This window comes from Ovis canadensis, chromosome 12 (assembly GCF_042477335.2).
Source record: "Ovis canadensis isolate MfBH-ARS-UI-01 breed Bighorn chromosome 12, ARS-UI_OviCan_v2, whole genome shotgun sequence".
Classification (NCBI taxonomy): Eukaryota; Metazoa; Chordata; class Mammalia; order Artiodactyla; family Bovidae; genus Ovis; species Ovis canadensis.
Genome location: NC_091256.1, coordinates 70,962,209 through 70,983,846, shown reverse-complemented (window position 1 = coordinate 70,983,846; position 21,638 = coordinate 70,962,209). Strand labels below are relative to the sequence as shown.

The 21,638-nt window shown below is 40.5% G+C and overlaps 1 protein-coding gene across 4 annotated transcripts in view; it reads right to left on the bottom strand.

The window, feature by feature from the left end:
• Positions 1–20,444, bottom strand: part of RALGPS2 (Ral GEF with PH domain and SH3 binding motif 2) — a 160,102-nt gene extending 139,658 nt beyond the window's left edge. For 2 of the 4 annotated variants that reach the window (XM_069546168.1, XM_069546171.1), the window contains exon 1: positions 19,885–20,444. The gene's annotated coding sequence lies outside the window, so the exon portion shown is untranslated. The remainder of the gene's footprint in view (positions 1–19,884) is intronic. The other 2 variants (XM_069546169.1, XM_069546172.1) reach the window with 1 other exon arrangement.
• Positions 20,445–21,638: the final 1,194 nt, after the last annotated feature.

The following is a 21,638-nucleotide window of genomic DNA, read 5'->3' as shown; positions in this document are numbered from 1 at the left end:
AGTTTTGGATTATAGTGATTTTATCTACTATTTGTCTGTTTTCTATACATTAATTTCCACACTGGTCTATACCATTTGCTCTCTTCTAATTACTTTGGTTTAATTTGCTTTTTAATTTCTTAAGGTAGAAGTGGAGGTCATTAATTTGAGACATTTTTCTAATACAGGCATTCAGTGATACAAACTCCCCCTAAGTACTGCTTTAACGGAATCCCACAAATGCTGATATGTTCTGTCTTCATTTTCATTCAGTACAAAACTTTTAATCTCTTTGAATTGCATTATTTAGTTTTCAACTATTAGTAAAATTTCCAAAGCTTTCTGTTTCTAATTTAATTCCATTGTGATCAGAGAACATAAGATCTCAATCCTTTTAAATTATAGAGACTTATTTTATGACCCAAAATATGGTTCTTAATGGAAAATGTTTTATGTACATTTAAAGAGACCTGAGAATAATACTCTGCTGTTGTTAGGTGAAATATTCTGTAAATGTTAATTAGGTCAATTTTTCAATTCTCAAGAAAGGATATTGAAACATACAGCTAAAATTGCAGATTTGACTGTTTCTCCTTGAAGTTCTCTCCATTTTTGAAGTTCTGTTCTTAGAGGCACAAATGTTTAGATCCGTTATGTCCTCTTGATTAACTGACCTCTTTATCATTTTTAAATGACATCCTTTATTCTTGGAAATATCCTTTGCTCTGAAGAAGTCTACTTTGTCTAATATTAATACAGTCACTCCATCTTTCTTTTTGACTGTTGTGAGTATAGTGTATCTTTTTCCATCCTTTACTGTTTGCATCTTTATATGTAAAGCATATTTTTTATAGGCAAGGATATAGTTGAGTCTTGCTTTTTAACCCAATCTGAGAATCTCTGTTTAGACCATTTATATTTAATATGATTCCCAATCTGGTTAAATTTAGGTCTATTATCTTACAATTTGTTTCTATTTGTCCAAGGTTCTTTTTCTCCTTTTTTTAATGCCTTCTTTTGAATTAAATAAGTATAACTCTGACTTCACTTTATCTCTTTTGATGGCTTATTACCTTCAATCTTTTTAAAAATAGAATTGCTTCAGGATTTACAGTATATAACTTTCAACTTACCATGGTCTAACTTCAAGCGACAGTACCACTTCACATACAGTATAAGACTCTTACAATAGTATACTACCTAGTATCATTATCTTGCCCACCTAATACTCTATAACTGGATGCTAACTCTTTATTAAAACAGGAGAGAAGCACTAGAATAATATAAAAGAAACTGTAGCAACAAACTGAAACCTTTTCCTTGGCTTCATTTAAAACGGTAAATAAAAACTGAAAAAGACATAGATGCTTTAAAAAAAAAACCCTAAAACTATAACCATACCACCTAGGTTCAATTCCTAGTTCTGCCACTTACATATTGTATAATATAAAGCAAGACAGTTAGCCTTCCTGTTGCTAAGTTTCTACCTCTTTAAAATGAAGGTAACAACTGTACCTTCTTTATCAGTTTATTGCAATGATCCAAGGAGTTAATACAGGTAAAATACTCAAGCAACTAGTAAATGGTTAAAAAATAAAAGATAAACCTGAGATATTCTGGGTTTAGTTCCAGAATACCACAATAAACTAAATATTGCTATAAAGCAAGTCATACCAATTTTTTGGTTTTCCAGTGCATATAAGCTATGTTTATACTACAGTCAATTAGGTGTACAATAGCATTATATCTAAAAAAAGGTATATACCTTAATTTAAACATCTTTTATTTCTAAAAATCGCTAACCCCCATCTGAGCCTTTAGCAAGTCAATCATTTTGCTGGTGGAGGGTCTTGCTTCATTGTCAATGGCTGCTGACTGATCCTGTTGGTGGCTACCGAAGGTTGGGGTGGCTATGGCAATTTCTTAAAATGAGACAAAGATGAAGCCTGACAGAGTGACTGACCCTTCCTTTCGTGAATGATTTTCTTGTAGCATGCAATGCTGACTGGTAGCATTTTACTTACAGAACTTCTTTCAAAAATTGGAGTCAATCCTCTCAAACACTGCCACTGCTTTATCATTAAGTTTTTGTAATATTCTAAACTCTGTTAAAATTTCAACAATCATCACTGTTTCTTCACCAGAAGATTCTATATCAAGGAAACACTTCCTTGCTCACACATAAAAGGCAACTCTCTTCATTCATCCAAGTTTCATCATGAGATTGGAGAAGGAAATGGCAACCCACTCCATACTCTTGTCTGGAAAATCCCATGGACGGAGGAACCTGATAAGGCTACAGTCCACGGGGTCGCGAAGAGTCAGACACGACTGAGCGACTTCACTTTCGCTTTTCACTTTCATGCATTGGAGAAGGCAATGGCAACCCACTCCAGTGTTCTTGCCGGGAGAATCCCAGGGACAGCGGAGCCTGGTGGGCTGCTGTCTCTGGGGTCACACAGGGTCGGACATGACTGAAGTTGACTTAGCAGCAGCAGCAATCATAAGATTGGAGCAATTCAATCATACCTTCAGGCTCCACTTCTAGTTCTATTTCCACCATCGCTAGTTACTTCCTCCACTTATATCTTGAACCCTTCAAAGTCATCCGGAATCAACTTCTTCCAAACTCCTATTTATGTTGATATTTTGACCTCTTCCAAGGAATCATGAATGTTCTTACTGGCAGCAAGTATGGTGAATCCTTTCCAGAAGGTTTTCAATTTACTTTGCCTGGATTCATCAAAATAATCACTATCTATGGCAGCCACAGCCTTACATCTGTGGCAGCTATGGGCTTCCCTGGTGGCTCAAATGGTTAAGACTATGTCTGCAATGCAGGAGACCTGGGTTTGATCCCTGGGTTAGGAAGATCCCCTGGAGAAGGGAATGGCAACCCTCTCCAGTATTCTTGCCTGGAGAATCCCACGGACAGAGGACCCTGGTGGGCTACTATCCATGGGGTCGCAAAGAGGCAGACATGACTGAATGACTAATTCTTTCACTGATAGCCTTATAAAATATATCTTAAATAATAATGACTTGAAAGTCAAAATTACTCTTTGATCCATGGGCTGCAGAATAGATGTATTAGCAAGCATGAAAACAACACTAATCTTGAAAATCTCCATCTCTTTGGAACCAAGCGCATTGTCAATGAACAGCAATATTTTGAAAGGAATCTTTTTTCTGAGCAGTAGGTCTCAACAGTAGACTTAAAATATTCAGTAAAACATGTCATAAACACTGTTGCTGGGAATGTAAATTGGTATAGCCACTATGGAGAACAGTATGGAGATTGCTTAAAGAATAGTTACCATATGATCCAGCAATCCACTCCTGGGCACATATCCGGAAGAGACAGAAACTAATTTGAAAAGAGGCACCCACCTCAATGGTCACAGCAGCACTATTTACAATAGCAAAGACATGGAAGCAACCTAATGTCTATTAACAGATAAATGGATAAAGATGATGTGAGATTTATATAGCAGTATATTACTTAGCCATAAAAAAAAAGGAAATAATGCCATTTCCAGCAACATGGGTGGACCTAGAGATTATTATACTAAGTGAAGTAGGTCAAAGACAAATATCACATTATTTATATGTATAGTCTAAAAAAGTGATACAAATGAAATTATTTATAAAACAGAACAGACTCACAGACATAGAAAACAAACTTACGGTTACCAAAGGGGAACGGGAAGTGGAGGGATAAATTAGGAGTTTGGGATTAACAGATACATACTACTGTATATAAATTAGATAAACAACAAGAACCTGTTGTATGGCACAGGGAAGTATACTTGCTATCTTGCAATAACCTATAATGGAAAAGAATCTGAAAAAAAAATAACTGATTCATTTTGCTGTACACCTGAAACCCAACACTGTAAATCAACTATGCTTCAATAAAAGTTGTCTTGGAAAAAAAAACCACAACAAACATGTAAACAAATGTGCTACCATGAAGATTTTATTATGCCATTTGTAGAGCACAGGGAAAGAAGATGTAGCATAATTCTTAAGGGCCACAGGATTTGGGGAAAGGTAAATGAGCACTGGCTTCAACTTAAAGATACCAGATACATTAGCCCCTAACAAGAGAGTCAACCCATCCTCTGAAGCCAGGCTTTGGCTTCTCTTCTCTACCTATCAAAGTCCTAGGTGGCATCTTTTTCCAACAGAAGGCTGTTTTGTCTACATTGACAACCTGTTGTTTAGGGTGGCCACCTTCATTAATTATCTTAGCTAAAACTTTCGGCTGGGTTGCTGCAGCTTCTTCATCAGTACTTCCTGCTTCACCTTGCACTTTAATGTTACAGAGACGGCTTCTTTCCTTAAACCTTGTGAACCAACTTCTGATAGCTTCAAACTTTTCTTCTGCAGCTTCTTCACCCCTCCCAGTGTTCATACAACTGAAGAGAGTTGGGGCTTTCCCCTAACAGAATATTGTAACTGGTTTGATCTTCTGTTCAGATCACTAAAACTTTCTCCATTATGAACAATAAGGCTGGTTCCGCTTCCTTATCTTGGCTTTCAACATGCCTTCCACCCTAAACTTAATCATTTCTAGCTTTTGATCTAAAGTGAAAGACATGCCACTCTTCCTTTCCCTTGGACACTTAAGAGGCCACTGTAGGGTTATTACTTGGCCTAATTTCAATACCCCATTTTTTGGAATAGGGAGGCCTCAACAGATGGACAGAGATCAGTGGGGGTGGGGACATCAACGGCCAGTTGGTGGAGTAGCCAGAATGTACACATTAGCTCGCTATGGTATATGGGGAAGGTTCGGGATGTCCCAAAACCATTACAATGTAACATCAAAGTTCACTGATCACAGATCACCATAACAAATATAATAATGAAAAAGCTTAAATATTTTGAGAATTATTACCAAAATGTAAGCCAGAGACAAGAAGTGAGCAAATGCTGTTGGAAAAAAGGCACCGACAGACTTGCTCAATGGAGGGTTGCCACAAACCTTCAAACTGTAAAAAACAAAGACTGTGAAGTATAATGAAGCAAAATACAATAAAAGAAGGTATGCCAGTAAATATAGCAAGTCCCATTACTCACAAGGTGAATAAGACTATTTTTCAGTGCCCTGTACACTACCTAAAATAACCCTGGTTACTCAACACACACTAGGGTGCACTTCTCTAAGTGAATCTCCAAGCAAATTATTTCCTTAGGCTCTTTTAGTTGCAAGAAATTCATTCAAATTACCCTAAAGAGCATGTTATGTATGACACTACTCACTGAACACCGGTTATGATCTTACTATTGTTATAAAAGCTTTTGTGTCATCTCATTTAATCCTGACATCAGCCCCATAAGGAAAGGTATCAATATTATTTATGATGCTCACTTTTTACAGATAAAGAATGAGACAGAGGAGTTAAAACAACCTTTCCAAGGTCACACAACTATTAAAAGACAGAGCCAGAATTCTACTGCCAAAAGTCTGACACCAAAGCCTGCACGCTTTCCTGGGGAAAAAACGGGATGGGGTCTCCAGAAGGGCAGGAGCCACAGAAGTCCTGGAGTAGCAGGAGAGGAGTGTCTACAGAGCCAGAGAGCAGAAGCTCCAGGCTCAGCTCTGCGCCCACCTCTCTCTCTCACACGGCTTCCTGCTCATAATTGTGTGCTTCTCTCATCACAGATACCTCATTCTCTTCTGGTTACCAACTGGCTTCCTCAGCCCCTTTACCATTGCTGTGACTCTCAGCTTCTGCTTATATCACCTTTCCAGTCTCTCAGACTTTAGTTTTACAGGACTCCACACTAACGCCATCTTCCCAGCTAAGGCTCTCATGGCTCAATGGCAAGTTAACTCCACGTTCCCTGTACATGGCTGTAATTGTCCCCACCAGACAACGCTAGGTGGTTGGCTGGTTTACAGATTAGCAGCCCATAGGTCAAATGCCCACTCCTGGATCAATCAGGTGGAATATAGCTTTTACATGGTTAAAAACATAGCTATTGAGGTCTATTCCTCTGCAATGTACTGTGGAACTGCAGGCACACCAGAATTATCAAACACATGTCTGGGACACTGAGTCAGCTAAGTCACCCTTCATCTGGGGCTCAAAAGTCTTATCAGTATTTTTAATCTATTTAGTTACAGTAATTAAGCAGTCATAAATACAACTTTTGGTTGTTATTAAGGAGATCATATAATTTACAGTATCACACAAGTAAGACATGGGACATAGGCCCAGCTGTTGTTAAGTCGAGGGTGGCCAAACGACAGCAATGGTATTACGACTGAGACAAGGAAAGCCCATTATCGTCTATCATTTTCAATTCTGCTCAGATAGAAGTAGTAAACGTCGATAACCCTCTCCCTTCGTAGCTATGTCCGCTGCACCACACTGAACTGAAGCAGAAGAGGGGTCTAGAAGTGCTGACACCATTACTACAGCCAATTCACCGCTGCTCACACACGGCAGCACAGAGGCCTCGACAGTACCGCTGGCTCCCCCAAGCTCAAACCTTCAGAATTATAGCTCAAAATATCCTTCTTCAGATGAGTTTGACCCTACACCCCTTGGCTTTTTCAATGGCAGGGGAAAGACTTTGAAATGAAAACCTGCCACATAATTAGCTAAGACCAAGTAATAGGGACAGAAAGGAAAAGGCAAACAAACTTATCAATGCTACTTTCCTATCAATGTTGTTTTAAATCTTCTTGTTGGGAGGATTACCTAGTACATATATAACTTAACTAGAAACCCCCTCCCTTTGGGAGAAAAAAAAAAAAAAAGAACACTGGTTCTAAACAGTTTGGATTTTCGCTCCAATCTTCATTTACAATTGATCAATTTACAACCTTAAAAAGAAAGGAAATAGAGTGAGAAGCCAAAAGTCAGTATCAGTATATGTTATCCCTTAAATTTTAACCTGCTTTACTTCTAAGGAATGAATAATTTGGTCTCATTTTATCAAATTATTTCTAAAACCTCCAAAAACCCTTCAGGCCAAAGCATGCCAAAACTGATTCCTGTTGCTGTAACTTCAGTAATGCTGTTCCCCAAAGCTTATGTTCTTACCACCTTAATGAAACACATTTCCTAAGGACCACTCCTGCACTCACTGAGATATAACTCCCTCCTCTTCTCCTGCACACTGCTCTTCAATCTGACACATAACTACATACAGTCTCATGTTATTTACTGTGGTTTCATATAGAAGATTTCATCTCTCTCTCTTCTCTTCACCAAGAAGATGTAAACAACCAGTGCAAGATCTAGAACTTACTCCTCCAGGATAACATTCACAAGTACTGGGCTCACAGAAACCTTTCAAAAACACTGTTGACAAAAAGAAGCAAGTCCAAAGCAAGTTTCTTACCCAAGGGTATCTACAAAACATTTCCCTTTTAATAGACTTACCCCTGTACCCTCAGCCCTAAGAGATGGGATCTGAACCACACAAACCTATAAAAAAATATATCCACAAATCTAAACTGTGAAAGAAGAGCAGCAGAGGTTATCCTAATGACAATTGACAGAATAAAAGCTGTATCAGTCAAACCTAAAATACATACGAATCCCCTACCTACAAAACCCTAAAAGCTATGAAGATTTCAGCACATTCACAGAAGGGCAGCTTAAAAGCAACAACAGAAAACACATAGATCTGTCATACAAGCTACTTCCAGGAGGCCAGAAAAGTTCTAGTCAAACCCTGAGACACCTTAATCAGAATTTGAAGAGGTCTAACGAATTCTTTACTCTAGTAACCCTAGAGATCTAGAGTAACCCCAGATACAAGAGAAGCTAGGCTGTGATTATTAGTACACTTGATCTTCACGGTCCTGAAAGAAGGAAGAGTTAAGAACTAATTCAGCCTAGTACTTTGCTTTTATACCTTCTCATTTAATCCTTACAGTGTTCCTATGCGAAGACACTTCTATGCCCACTTTACAAACAGGGGGGCTGAATATTAAGAAAAATTAAGTAACTTGCCCCAATTCACACAGACTTTAAGCACAGGACTAAAACCATGGCCTATGTGGCAAAAAATTGTTTTAATTATTTGACTGATTCCAAGAATACTCAGATGCATTATTTAAGGCAATATGAAATCACAGTTTTAACGTTCATATTCCTCTTACTGCAAATGAATTAAGATACATATTTAATAGAAAATGCAACTGGGAATTTTTAGACTAAATCCAACCAAGATCCACAGCCATATTAATATTTTTCAAATAAGCACATCTGACTGTATCATTCATTACTTATTCAAAAAACTGCCAGTCGCCTTTAACTTTATGACAACTGGCTAACTATTTGGGTAAAAGGACAAAAACTAGATCTTACATGAAAATAAACAGGATGAATTAAAGATGAAAAACGTCTAAGGCATAAAAATACTAGAAGTAAAACTAGGTTAATTGTTTTTAATGTTGGCATAGGAAAGTCTAGGACTGACAACAGAAAAACAGAAACAGCAGAAAAGCCTGATAAATCTGACTAAAGAAAACATACGACACACACATACAGCCAAACAGATACCCATAGTTCATCAATTCTAGGACGAATATTTTCTCATCTTTTAACATCTCTGAAATCAGGATGCCTCTTAAACTAAGAGTGTCATGGTTCAACTGACAGTATATTTCTATCCTTAATTGTATATTAAACAGTATATCTGTTTATATATGCAAGTTTATATATGCAAGTCAGGAAAAAAGACACAGATGTGTATAACGGACTTTTGGTCTCAGAGGGAGAGGGAGAGGGTGGGATGATTTGGGAGAATGGGAATTCTAACATGTATACTATCATGTAAGAATTGAATCGCCAGTCCATGTCTGACGTAGGGTGCAGCATGCTTGGGGCTGGTGCATGGGGATGACCCAGAGAGATGTTGTGGGGAGGGAGGTGGGAGCGGGGGTCATGTTTGGGAACGCATGTAAGAATTAAAGATTTTAAAATTAAAAAATTAATTAATTAATTAAAAAAAATAAAAAAAAGAAACATGTATAATATCATATAAGAAATGAAAAAATAAAAAAATAAACAAAAAAAAATAAACAGTATATCTCACAACTGAAGCCAATATAGATTTAATAAAAGACTCTAAAAAGAGACAGTTACTCAGTCATGTCCAACTCTTTGAGTCTCATGGACTGTAGCCCACCAGGCTCCTCTGTCCATGGGATTCTTCAGGCAAGATGCTGGAGTGGTTGCCATTTCCTTCTCCAAGGGATCTTTCCAACCCAGGGACTGAACCGAGGTCTCCTGCATTGCAGGCAGATTCTTTACCATCTGAGCCACCATGGAAATACTCGTAAGTTATGTGACAGAAAATAAGATAGGGAAAAGGTCTACAACAAGCAACAAAACCAATATTCTTCATACATGAAGAGCTCTAACATGTTATTAACGTTAAGCAATAGGATGCTTCAACTGCACTGGTAATGTTTCATTTCTCAAGTTAACTGTATTTTTTTTTTCTTTTCCATTATGGTTTATCACAGGATATTAAAAATGGTCCCCTGTGGTATACAACAGGAACTTGTTGTTTATCCATTCTATATAACAGCTTGCATCTGCTAATCCCAAACTCCCAATCATCCGTCCCCTAACCCTCCCCGCCTTGGCAACCACCAGTTTGTTCTCTCTGTGAGTCTGTTTCTGTTTCATAGATAAGTTCATTTATATCATGTTTTAGATTTCACATGTAAGTGATATCATTTGGTATTTGTCTTTTTCTATCTGAGGTGTTAAGTGTATTAATCTTTATGTATTTTTGTGTTTATTTGACTTATCTGGTCAAAAGACTTTTAAGAGATAAGAATATAAGCAGTAAGTATATAAGATATGAGAAGGAAATTATAGCCTAAATGTCCAAAAACATGAAAATATAAATTTCACCAAAAATATTTTAAAATGCAAATTAAAATAAGAATTTATTACATAATAGATCAAAATCTATGTTTGTAAAGTTAATCACCAAGTCAGTAAGAGCATAGAGAAACAATTATGTGGCACAAGCAAGAATGCAACTGTACTTAACCTCCAAACAAGCAAACCATCCTCCTTTTAGGAATTCATCAAAAGGAAACAACCAGAAAACCACAGGAAGATGTATAAGAGAAGATGCTAACTCTATCACTCTTTACAGTATATTAAAGTTAGAAACAACCTAAGTGTCCCATCAAGAGACTGCTTAAAGAAATTATGATACACCCACAGAATGTGCAACCATTATGCATTATGATGCAACCATTAAAAACGAAGGCAGATATGGCTGATTCGTGCTGATGTTTGGCAGAAACCAACACAATTATATAAAGCAATTATACTTCAATTAAAAATTAATAAAAAACTGAAAGCAGAGAGAAACTGTCTTTGGAAATGAAGTAAGTATCCCTGAAAGTATACAAAGACTTTTTACACGAGCACCAGATTTTTTAAAGCTTATTTTTTTTCATTTTTTTCTGGCTTGATGTGTTTTACTTTTTTTTTTATTGAGATACACATAAATACTAAAATGTACTTATGAATTTTTACTATGTAGAGATGTGCATGTAACCACCAGTCAAATAAAGATATAGAGCATTTCCAGTACTCCAGAAGTCTTGCTCCGCTAGTCCCAACCCTTAACCACTACTTTGATTTCCAACAACAGAGATGAGTTTGACCTTTTCCTGAGCTTCAAGAAAAGAGGATCACACAGTACATACTCTCTTGTGTCTGATTTCTATCAACAGTTTGGGATATTCACCCATATTTGCTAAGTACAGCAGTGGTTCCTTCTTTTTCACTGATATATAGTATTCCAGTACAGAGCATACCACAAATTATTGCTACATTTTTCTGCTGATGGGCATCTGGCTTGTTTCCAGTTGGGTGCTATTATGGAAAACAAACTGCTGCATTTTTTCAGATTTCATAAATGTTTTATTTGTATTGCTTTATTTAGTTTTAGATATTTATATTGATAAAAGAAATCAAACAATCCAAAAAAATCTAATAAGAAAAAGAAAAAAACTCTGGTATCTCACCACATAGACAACTACCATTTTCTTTTCAAGATTTATGTTTATTATGTTATAAATGCTGTTTCTTCTATATCAAGGCCTTTTCCTTCAAGTTATCTTCTCCCTTCTTTCTCTCCCTCTTTTTTACCTAAGACCAACTAGGTAAACAAATGTTTACATCTGGTGTGCAACATTTTTCAATCTTACAAGATCACTTATACTCTGCAATAAACATTGGATTTTTACTGTTTTATTAAAATGGGATATTTTATACTTTGCTCTGTAACTTGCTTTTCTCAATTAAATATAGTGCCATTGCCTCATATCACTGATTATTTTTGCCATGTCTTGCTTTTTTAAACAGCTTTGAAATATATGTCACATACCATACAATTCATCCATTTAAAGTATACAATTCAGGAATTTCCCTTGTGGTCCAGTGGTTAGGACTCCTGAGTTTTCACTGACAAGGTCTCACGTTTAATCCCTGATCAGGGAGCTAAAATATGACAAGCCACACAGAGAGGCCAAAAAGAAAACGTATACAGTTTAATGGCATGTAGGACTATCAATGCAGTCAACTGTAGAACATTTTTAAAATCTTAAAAAGAAACCCTATACTCTTTAGGCCTTCCCATCTCCTACCTGCAACCTCAAGCAACCACTAATCAGCACTCTATCTCTATAGATTCCTGTTCTGCATGCTTCATATGAATGTAATCATATAATATCTGGCCTTTTGTGACTGCTTCTTTCACCATGCATAATATTTTCAAAATTTACTGATGATATAACATGTATCGTACCTTACTCCTTTTAAGGGCTAAATAATAATCCCACTGGATGGATGTATCACATTTTGTTTATTCACTTGTTAGGTGATAGACATTTGTGTTATTTCTATTTTTTTCCTTACAATGAATAATGCTGCCATAATCATTTGGGAACAATTTTTTATGGAGACATGCTTTCATCTTTCTTGTGTATATACCTAGGAAAGAACTGCTAGGTTATAATGGTAACTCAACATTTAATCTCCTTAAGAGCTGCCATACTATCTTCCAAAGAAGCTACATAATTTTATATTCCTGTTAGTGTCTGAGGGATCCAATTTCTCAACATCCATACCTATACTTGCTACATCACCAAACTTTTTAAATTCTAGCCCTTCTAGTAGTGTGAAGGGGTATCTAATCATGGCTTGACTTCACTTCCCTAATACCAATCCCCAGGTCATGGACTGTTATCTGTCCATGGCCTAGTAAGAACAGGGCCACGCAGTGGGCTAGTGCGTGACGCTTCATCTGCTGTTTCCCACTGCTCATGTTACTGCCTGAACCACTGCCCCCAACTCCTATCCATGGAACCTGTCTTCGACGAAATTAGTCTCTGGTGCCAAAAAGGTTGGGGACCACTGTCTTACAGCTAATTATGCTGAGCATTTTCACAATGTAAACATGTATTAAATCATCATTTGGTATACTTTAGGTGTCTTACAATTTTGTCAATTATACCTCAAGAAAGCTGGAAAAAAAATACATTTAATAACATATTTTCTCATCTCTACATAATGTTCCTTTCTTTGCGAATGTCGATGTGTGTATTTAATTATGTTAGTTAAAATATAAATGTAATAGAGGCAAATGTTTTTGCATTTTTGTTTACAGCTGTATCCCCAGCACCAAGAACTATCCCTGGAACACAAAAAATGCTCCATGGCTTTTAAAAATTGAATAAGCAAATGATCTCTAAATCAAATGTGTATTTGGGAAAGGTTATAGTACTTTCTTTTGGCATTTCTCTACAAATGAGATGTTATATAGGCCATGTTTGTATGTATAAAAACATATACATATGTAAGTATACAGTACTTATATGTGAATAGTTCTGATGATTAATTTAAAAAACCCCACCTGACCAGGGTGGGGGCGGGGGGAGACCTTTAGTAAGATATCATATTTGGTGAGATTTTAGAGATACTTCTATTAAAGCCAGGAACCTGAAATTTAGAATCATTTCTCTCAGGTAAGTGAGCCTTTAATGCTGACTAGCCAACACAATCGGAGAAGGCAGTGGCACCCCACTCCAGTACTCTTGCCTGGAAAATCCCATGGACGGAGGAGCCTGGGGGGCTGTAGTCCAGGGGGTCGCTAAGAGTCGGATACGACTGAGCGACTTCACTTTCACTTTTCACTTTCATGCACTGGAGAAGGAAATGGCAACCCACTCGAGTGTTCTTGCCTGGAAGATCCCATGGATGGAGAAGCCTGGTGGGCTGCCGTCTATGGGGTCGCACAGAGTCGGACACGACTGAAGCGACTTAGCAGCAGCAGCAGCAGCCAACACAACATATTCCTCTCCTCTATTCTCTTCACTTTTCCACTCTTTGATGGATGGCTGTGTCATGTTCCTTCCCCCTTGTCAAACCTCCAATACACACAGCCATTCTTTCTCACTCTCAGCTAATGGTCTTGCTTATCATACACTAACAGAAAACCTCAGATGAGAACTTCCTCAAGCCACCACCATCGTGTCTGTCCACAAATTCTGCTCTTCTCTCCCGACCCCTAGTAAAGCAATGGCTAATCCTTCCACCTGTGCTCAGATTGGGGTCAGCAAACCACGTGCCTGTGCTGTCTACGGCAGCTTCATGGTGCAAAAGCAAAGCTGAGTAGCAGTAACAGACAGTACTGCCCACAAAGCCTACAATACTATTCAGCCCTTCAAAGGAAAAACTGGCTCAGCCTTGCACTGGATGGTCACCTCTCCTCTCATCTAATATAGACAATGCTGGTTGAAGGGCCCACTGAGTCCGGTGCAGAAGAAATGCAATAAGACCCACCCAAGACACAGAAGACGTGAGAGGCACAGACTGATGACCGAGGAAGGATCTTAATGGACTCCAGTCACACAGAAAGGATGAAGACGATGAAAGGGCATGAGACTTTTCAACAGCCACCTGAAGCTAGGTAATTACAGTACCACCCCTTAAGTTTCGAAGGACAATTACTTCACTTTAGAATCCCACACTGAGAAGGGCCAAATTATCAACCAGCTGTCAGCGTAGAAGAAAGATATTTTCAGCAATGCAAACGGTCTCAGAAATTTCACCTGCTCAAACACTCTTTCTTGAAAGTTACTGAGGGATGTATTTCACCAAAACAAAGGGGTACATCAGAGAAAGAGGAGGACAGGGATCCAGAGAACATGGGCTTTAACACAGGGAAAAGGTAAAGAGAACTCCCAGGGTCACAAAGGGAAATCACAAGCTGATGCCCAGCAGAGTGAAGAGCCCCAGTGCTGATTTGGGCATAAGGACAGGGAACTCTGAGATAGTTCCAATTAAAAAAAAAAATATATATCGAGTGATCAATCTGTTGTGTTTGCACATACTGAGACAGTTCCTGGTGGGGGCAGGGGGTGGATAGAGACAAATAGGACACTAAGCAAAAAAAAAAAAGAAAAATATTTAATATTTATTTATTTGGCTGCAACAGGTCTTAGTTGCGGCATGCAAACTCAGCTGTGGCATGTGGGATCTAGTTCCCTGACCAGCAATGCAACCTGGGCCCCCTGCACTGGAGCACAGAGTCTTAGCTTCTGGACCACCAGAGAAGTCCCCCCCAAATTTTAAATTCATGAAATACAATCATAGAACACTGTATAGTTCAACGGTAAACAGATACACAAAGTCATAATAATGTAAACAATAAACAATAAGTTACATAACTATATGTTACATTAGGAGATATAACGTATTAGGTGACTATACTAAGGAGATAAAGGGAGAGGAAGCTCAGCGGGCCTAAGAACCCTAAAGCATAGACTCATCTTCCAGAGGAGGAAGCCAACAGATATCTAAAACTGAAAAACAAGTAATACCTTAAAATATGGAAATAAATATCAGAAAGAAAAAAAAAAAAACCAACAGCTAAACGTATCAAAAATAATTGCTCTAAAAGCAGGACCTGGGAGGGAAAATTATTCAGGGGGTGGGGTTTTCATTTTAAGTCTTACAGTACAACTTTCTTTTTAACTGTACAGGTGTATTATTTAAAGTCAAAAGTTAGTGTGTTGTTGCTTTCAAGAAACATAACTAGTGTTTTTTGTATCATTTAGTATCAATTAATTCAACCACTCTACAAAGTTTATCTGGGCATTGACTGTGCCAGGCACTTTTCTAGGTGCTAGGAAGACATCAGTGAGCCAAGTCTTTGACCTCGTGAAGGACTTCAAGGAAGGTCCCTCCTTATATTCAGAGGGAAGCAGATAATAAGCAAATCAACATATGCTATAATGTCAGATAAATTACTGTTGTGAAGAGAAATAAAGATGAGGGTAGAGTGTGATGGGGCTGCTATTTAGGCAAGGTTTTCAGAAACGGGTTCTCCAAGAATGAGCAAGAAGGAAATTGAGCTCTAAAGGAAAGATGTGTTTGGAGAAAAGGTCATATAAACAAAATAACAGAAGGGTATCAATTAAGCTCAAGGTGAGGGCTTCATTTTCAAGCCTCTCATACACCAAAGCCATGTGTCATTCAAAAGCCTGTACCAAAGTTCCCTGTGGTGGCACACATAAGCTGCCAGGCACCTTCAAGCTGAGTCCTATGAACACTGCTTCCTACATCCCTAACCAGCCATTACTGACTAAAGGGACTCGCTAAATATATACTCAAACTTTCTTCTTTGCATAGAATAGGCAGACATCACATATTTCAAATTTCAGTGTTTTTATTCCTATGACATGGTTAAAAGGTTTCCTAAACCAAAAGTTCAAGATGTTAATCAAGAAAGACTCCAGATTAATTTCAAGCTACCAAAATATATCATATCCAATCTTTATTTTCTCACTGAAGAAAATCTGTAAACCAACGGGAGTAAGACATATTAAAAAAAAAAAAAACAATTTAGAGGGTAATTTTATTCTCCAAGAAACCTCACTCAGGTTAAGCCAGAGTTTCAGACTATCTGAATTATCTTTTTATTGAAAACTGAGTAACTAAAAAAATGTAGCACCCAGAGGGAAGCAATTTGCTTTATTCTACATACAGTTGTTATACAATAAAAACTTCACATTCAGAAAAGAGGATCAATTTTAAAACATCTTATTCTCAAAACATTTATATCATTAAAAGTAGATCCAAACTGTCTTTTTTTATACAGCAATAAAAAGCAGAACTTTTAGATTCTAAACAGGTCTAATTAAATCTCAACTAACAGTTGGGTTCAGAGTTTAAAAGTTATTTAGAAATTTCTGGAAAAGCAGGCTAGCAGCTATACTGTATGCTGAACTGTAGCAGCGGATGTTGATGCTCCCCCCATCAACACGCCCCAGGTGGAGCATCACACTGTAGTAAGAGCTAAGGCTTGGGTTTAGGTTCACTGCTTGCTCGTTGGTATACTCACATTTCCATTTCCTCAGCTCAAAATGGAGATGATAATACCTACATTAAGGTCAATGTTCTGGGCTTCCCTGGTGGCTCCATGGTAGAGAATACGCCTGCCAATGCAGGAGACCGGACTCCATCCCTGGGTGGGGAAGATCCCCTGGAGGAGGGCATGGCAACCTACTCCAGTATTCTTGCCGAGAAAATTTCATGAACAGGGGAGTCTGGCAGGCTAAGGGTCCATGAGGGTCACCAAGTGTCAGACGTGACCAGAGCGACTAAGCACACGCACAAGGTCAATGTTAATTGTTGGCACTCCTGTAAATAAGAAGTATCAACATATTTAAGACTCAATAGTATATTAAAAAGTGTTCTGATCTGCAAAGGTCCCTGGGTGGGGATGATCCCCTGGAGAAAGAAATGGCAATCCACTCCAGTGTTCCTGCCTGGAGACTCCCAGGGACGGGGGAGCCTGGTGGGCTGCCGTCTATGCGGTCACACAGAGTCGGACATGACTGAAGCGACTTAGCAGCAGCAGCAGTATATTAAAAAGTTTTGTGATCTGCAAAGGTCCCTGGGTTGGGATGATCTCCTGGAGAAGGAAATGGGAACCCACTCCAGTATTCTTCCCTGGGAAATCTCATGGACAGAAGAGCCTGGTGGGCTTAGTCCATAGGGTCGCAATAGAGTCAGACATGACTCAGAGACTAAACAACAACAACAATTTGCGACAAACTTTACCAGTGTTTGTCGTATTTTAAAAAGAAAAATTTCAGTCAGAATTCTCTGATTTAGCGATAATGGTTATTAGATTTTAAGGAAGAACAATAGGACCTTGGTCCACTCACACATACACAGCCAGAGGAAGAAAAAATTTAGGAACGATTTAAAAAATTTAGGGGAAAAAAGAATTAAGACTCCCTTAAAAACAAGTGCCAAGAAAAATATTTTTAGCAAACATCTCATTTAACTATATAAACCAAAAGTATAAAGCTGTCTAACCACATGTAAACTGTGCATCATGTGACTTAAGGTAGAATGTTTATTTTGGGGAACCAGATACCCAAAGTACATAAACATCAGTGTATTTTTAAACTAACTTGTCTTGATGCTTTTGTTCACTCAGTAATAATTCCCACTATCCTTAGAAGGAAAAACACAACAAATATCCTTAACCAAAAAAAACTCTTCAGAGGAGTTTTTACTTCTTAAAGTTGTAAACTAATGCTAAATAGTGTTATCTGACAATCTGCCTACTTACCCTTTAAGCTCCATCAGGGCACAGACCTATCCTTTTCTCTGTTGTATCACCAACATCTAGGCAACTAACTGGCACCAAGTAGAAAATGAATAAATATGTGCAGAATGAATGAATGAGTGTACAAACTGGGCCTCTGGACAAAAGTGTCTTAAATTGCAACAGAACAATTTCACTTATACATATATCCATCACTCACTGCAAAAAACTGCTATCTCAGCTGTAATGACATGTACTAAACTGAAAGAGACATGTACTAGGTACCTAAACACACACACAAATACATTACTCACATATATGATAAAAGTACATAAAGGATCCACAAGGTCAGTTTTAAAGTAGCTATATTTTCTCTCAGGATATTTTGGTCAGTTTTTGCTGATAATCAAAGAACGTATCAGAAAAGCATACTGCAATCTGGAAAGATTTAGGCAAAATGAACAATATTTCCAGAGTTCCATTCTCAGTGTTTTAAAGTCAAATTTCTTAATTGAATGAAAGGTGGAATAAAATGGGGAAAAAAAAAAAGGTAGATCTTACCATTTCAAAATAATGTCCTTGCATTTGGTCTTTAAGCTAATAAAACAAGTACTTTTCCAAATTGAAGCTAGACGATAAACTTTATGCCTACAAACCTTGAGTAAGAGGCTTTTATTAAAATAAGACCGTCTGGATAAGATCCTTCATAATTCTAAAGTCTCCAGGAAGATATGCAGCAGTAACAGTAACACACATTATTTATGATCCTACAGCACTGTATAACCATAATTATCTGGATGGAATAGGCTTTTAGGGCTAGCAAGCTATGATCTATGACTGTAATACTATGCTGCTCAGATCCAAAAGTTTCCCAAAATTCTGATGGTCATCTTCAAAAGAGACAGAGCTGGCTTGATGGTGAATACAGAAAAACACCAAGATCAATTCACAAACACCGGTACGAAAACAAAGCTCTCTATAGCAACTACAGCGTTGAAATTTTAAAATCCTGGGCATGTAAAAGATAAAGCTGAATTAACTGCTGACTGTATTTCCTTCTTAACCATCTTAAAGGCCAGGTACTGTGTATTTCTTTTTAGAGCTTTCTTCAACAGAAATTTAGTGTTTCAATGGCCCCTTCCTCCACAGCTAACATCAGTGCCCTTTCTTCCTCCTCCCTCACCCCTCCTGGGTAAAACAAATTAACATTTGTACTAAGGTACCTCCTATCAGCTCGCAGCTTCTTCCCAAACACGCCCACGTACAGTGAAACTGGACTGCGTCTGCACAACACACAGCTACAGGAAAAGAGCTTTGACGGGGGCATGTGGGGGGATAATTTAGCTCAGCACAGGTTTAAGGTTATTTTCCAGATACAGATAACAGCTCCTCACTCCTGGCTCGGGTTTCTCTCAAATCACCTCCAAAGCATGGTGTTTATGAGCCTACCTAATCCGATACTGCAATGGAATCCCGGATATTTGCAGACAGATATCCCCGCTCTGCAAGTGTTTGATCAGACCCGTGGGGGAACCTCTTTTATTTATTTTTTTTTCAGTACGTCCGCTCCCAGCAGGACCGCACAGCCGATCTCCGGCAGCGGCCCCCAGCCCCGCGTCCCGCCGCGCGGGGCCAGCGCAGGACCGGTCCCTCCCGGTCCGAGTCGGCGGGCGATTCGGGCTGCGGGCCGCTCCGCAACAGGTCACCCTGACCGCGAGAGTGCGGGTCCGCAAGGCGGCCAGCTGGGCGGCCGGGCTTCGGGGGCGCAGCTGCGAGGGCTGGGGAGGGGGTGTGGCCCGCCTCGGCGGGTTCCGACTCCCCGAGCCCCGGCTCCGCTCACCTGAAGGGAGGCTGAGGTGCCGCTGGGCGCCAAGGCAGCGCGGGCGGAGGCCGGGGGCTTCCGCCACCCAGGGGAGAAGCGAGGAGAGGCGAGACGGGCTGACCCCCGGGCCTCAGGACAGAGAGCCGGAGCGGGGATCCCATGGCCGCCTCCTGACGCCGAGAGCGAGCTGCCGAGGGAGGCGCGGCCCTGGGTTCCGAGCCCCCTCCTGCCTCAGCCCGAGCCCTGCAACCCCCTCTCCTCGCCGAGGGCGAGCAGTCCCGGGGCCCGCGGCCGGGCGAACGACACACGCCGCAGCGCCCCAGGCGCCGCCATTCCCCGCGATGCCGCCGCCGCCGCTGCGGCTCCGCGCCGCTCGGGGGTCGCAGCGCACCCACCTTCCCTCCCCCGCACCGCCCTCCGAGGCTCCGCACCAGGCCCGCGGCGAAGGCACCGACCTGTGCAGCCCCGGCAGACGCCTCGGAGGTTGGAAGGACGGTGCGGGCCTCCCGTTCCGCCGTTTTGCCGCCGCCGCCACCGCCGCCTAGGCTAGCGCTCAGCGACCCGAGCAGTCGGCGTCTCTCATTCAGCGCCGGCCGCCGCCGCGGCCGCTCAGGGGAGGGGAGTGAGCTGGATCCACCCCGTCCGCGCCGGGGATGGGGGAGGAGAGCGGGCCGGGCGGGGGCGCGCGCCGAGCAGGCGGGGCGGAGCCGCGCTCGTGCACCAACCGAGCGCGCTCGCGCGGGCCCCGAGCGTCGCGGCCGGCGGGGGTCTTCCCGGCGCGCGCTTCCGCCAGCGGCTCCTCTGCCAGGCCGAGCCCAACTGTCCCCGGGGGCCCGCGGCCGCGGCGCGCGCCCACAGCTGCAGTCCCTCCGCCTCGAGCCCGCCAGAAGGAGGGGCCGCTACCGGCCAAACGAGGGGGCGGGGAAGGATTGGAGGGACGCACAGGTGGGGCCTCCGCGGCAGCCCGGCCACCGGCTCCCCGCGCCCGGCCCTCCACGGTGAAATTCGTTGCGGTGGCCGCCGCTTTCAGCGCCCGGCACCTTACCTTTAAGGCCAGAGAACGAAGAAACCGAGGAAACCCTCGGCTCCCGGATCCTATATCCTGCCCGCGCCAGAGGTGTTTTTCGAAGTCACTGTGCACAAGTGAGGAGGTTCCACGTGTGAAGAGCCACCCCACTGCCGTAGGATCATAAATTGTAGAGATCAATACTCTCTCGCATTAAGATTCAGGAGGTGTTAGAAGTAGGCCTTTGTGTGATGCCCTTGGCTTAATGAGCAGATGACAGGGACTTTGGCATCCCTTGGGTCTCAGATTGATGAGTTCCAGGTGAGCAGTATTTTCACGTTGAATACAAGAACAAGATTCTGGAATATTAAATATTTCCTGTGAATAAAAAAGGAATGGATTTCGTTAAACAGCGGAAGGGTGTTGTTTCGGAGGGTACACTATATGGGGTGGCCTATTTAGAATTAGCACCATTTGATGCAGCCTGACTATAAATGGAAGGTGATCCACCTTTGTATATGCTATCATTAGACCATTTAGAAATGGATGGTTTATTGGATAATCTGCCTCTCTCTCTCCAGGCAATGTATGGTAGAATGTGAAAGGAATGCTGTGAACCAGCGTTGCCCAAAAAACAGGAAAGCGACAAAATCCTTCCCGTTTACTTTCTTTCCTCTCTAATAACCCCTAAACAGAACAGATGAATCGTGTATATTGTAGGATGCTAACTATTTCCTCCATTGACTGCCCTTCACTCTAGTTAGGGAAGCTAGAATGCCCTTCAACCCTTGTCTCTTAAATAGAGTTACTTCTTTAAAGCGCCTCCCCCTCCCTTCTCCACGCCCAAAGTTGTTAAGAGCAAACAAAAAAAGGATAGGTAAAGTTCATGTTCTTTTCATTTTTATTTCATTTACTTTCAAAGAAAGTCCTAAAAAAAAAAAAAAAAAGATTAAATCACTAGGAGAAGCAGAGAAACCAAACAGTCAAATGAGAATAGACCCAGAAAAGAGTAGAGCAGACTAATGGTGAAAAGGGGAGAATGTGTGATGTATACAGGAAGTTTTTCCACAAATGTTAATTGCTTCAAGTTCCAAAGAAATAACAGGCAAACAGAATTAGCACTTCGAGGAAAAATCCTTCTAGTTGGGTAAATCTGTAATCTTCTTAAATTGTTAGTAAGAGAGTAAGGAAAAGGTTATGTGC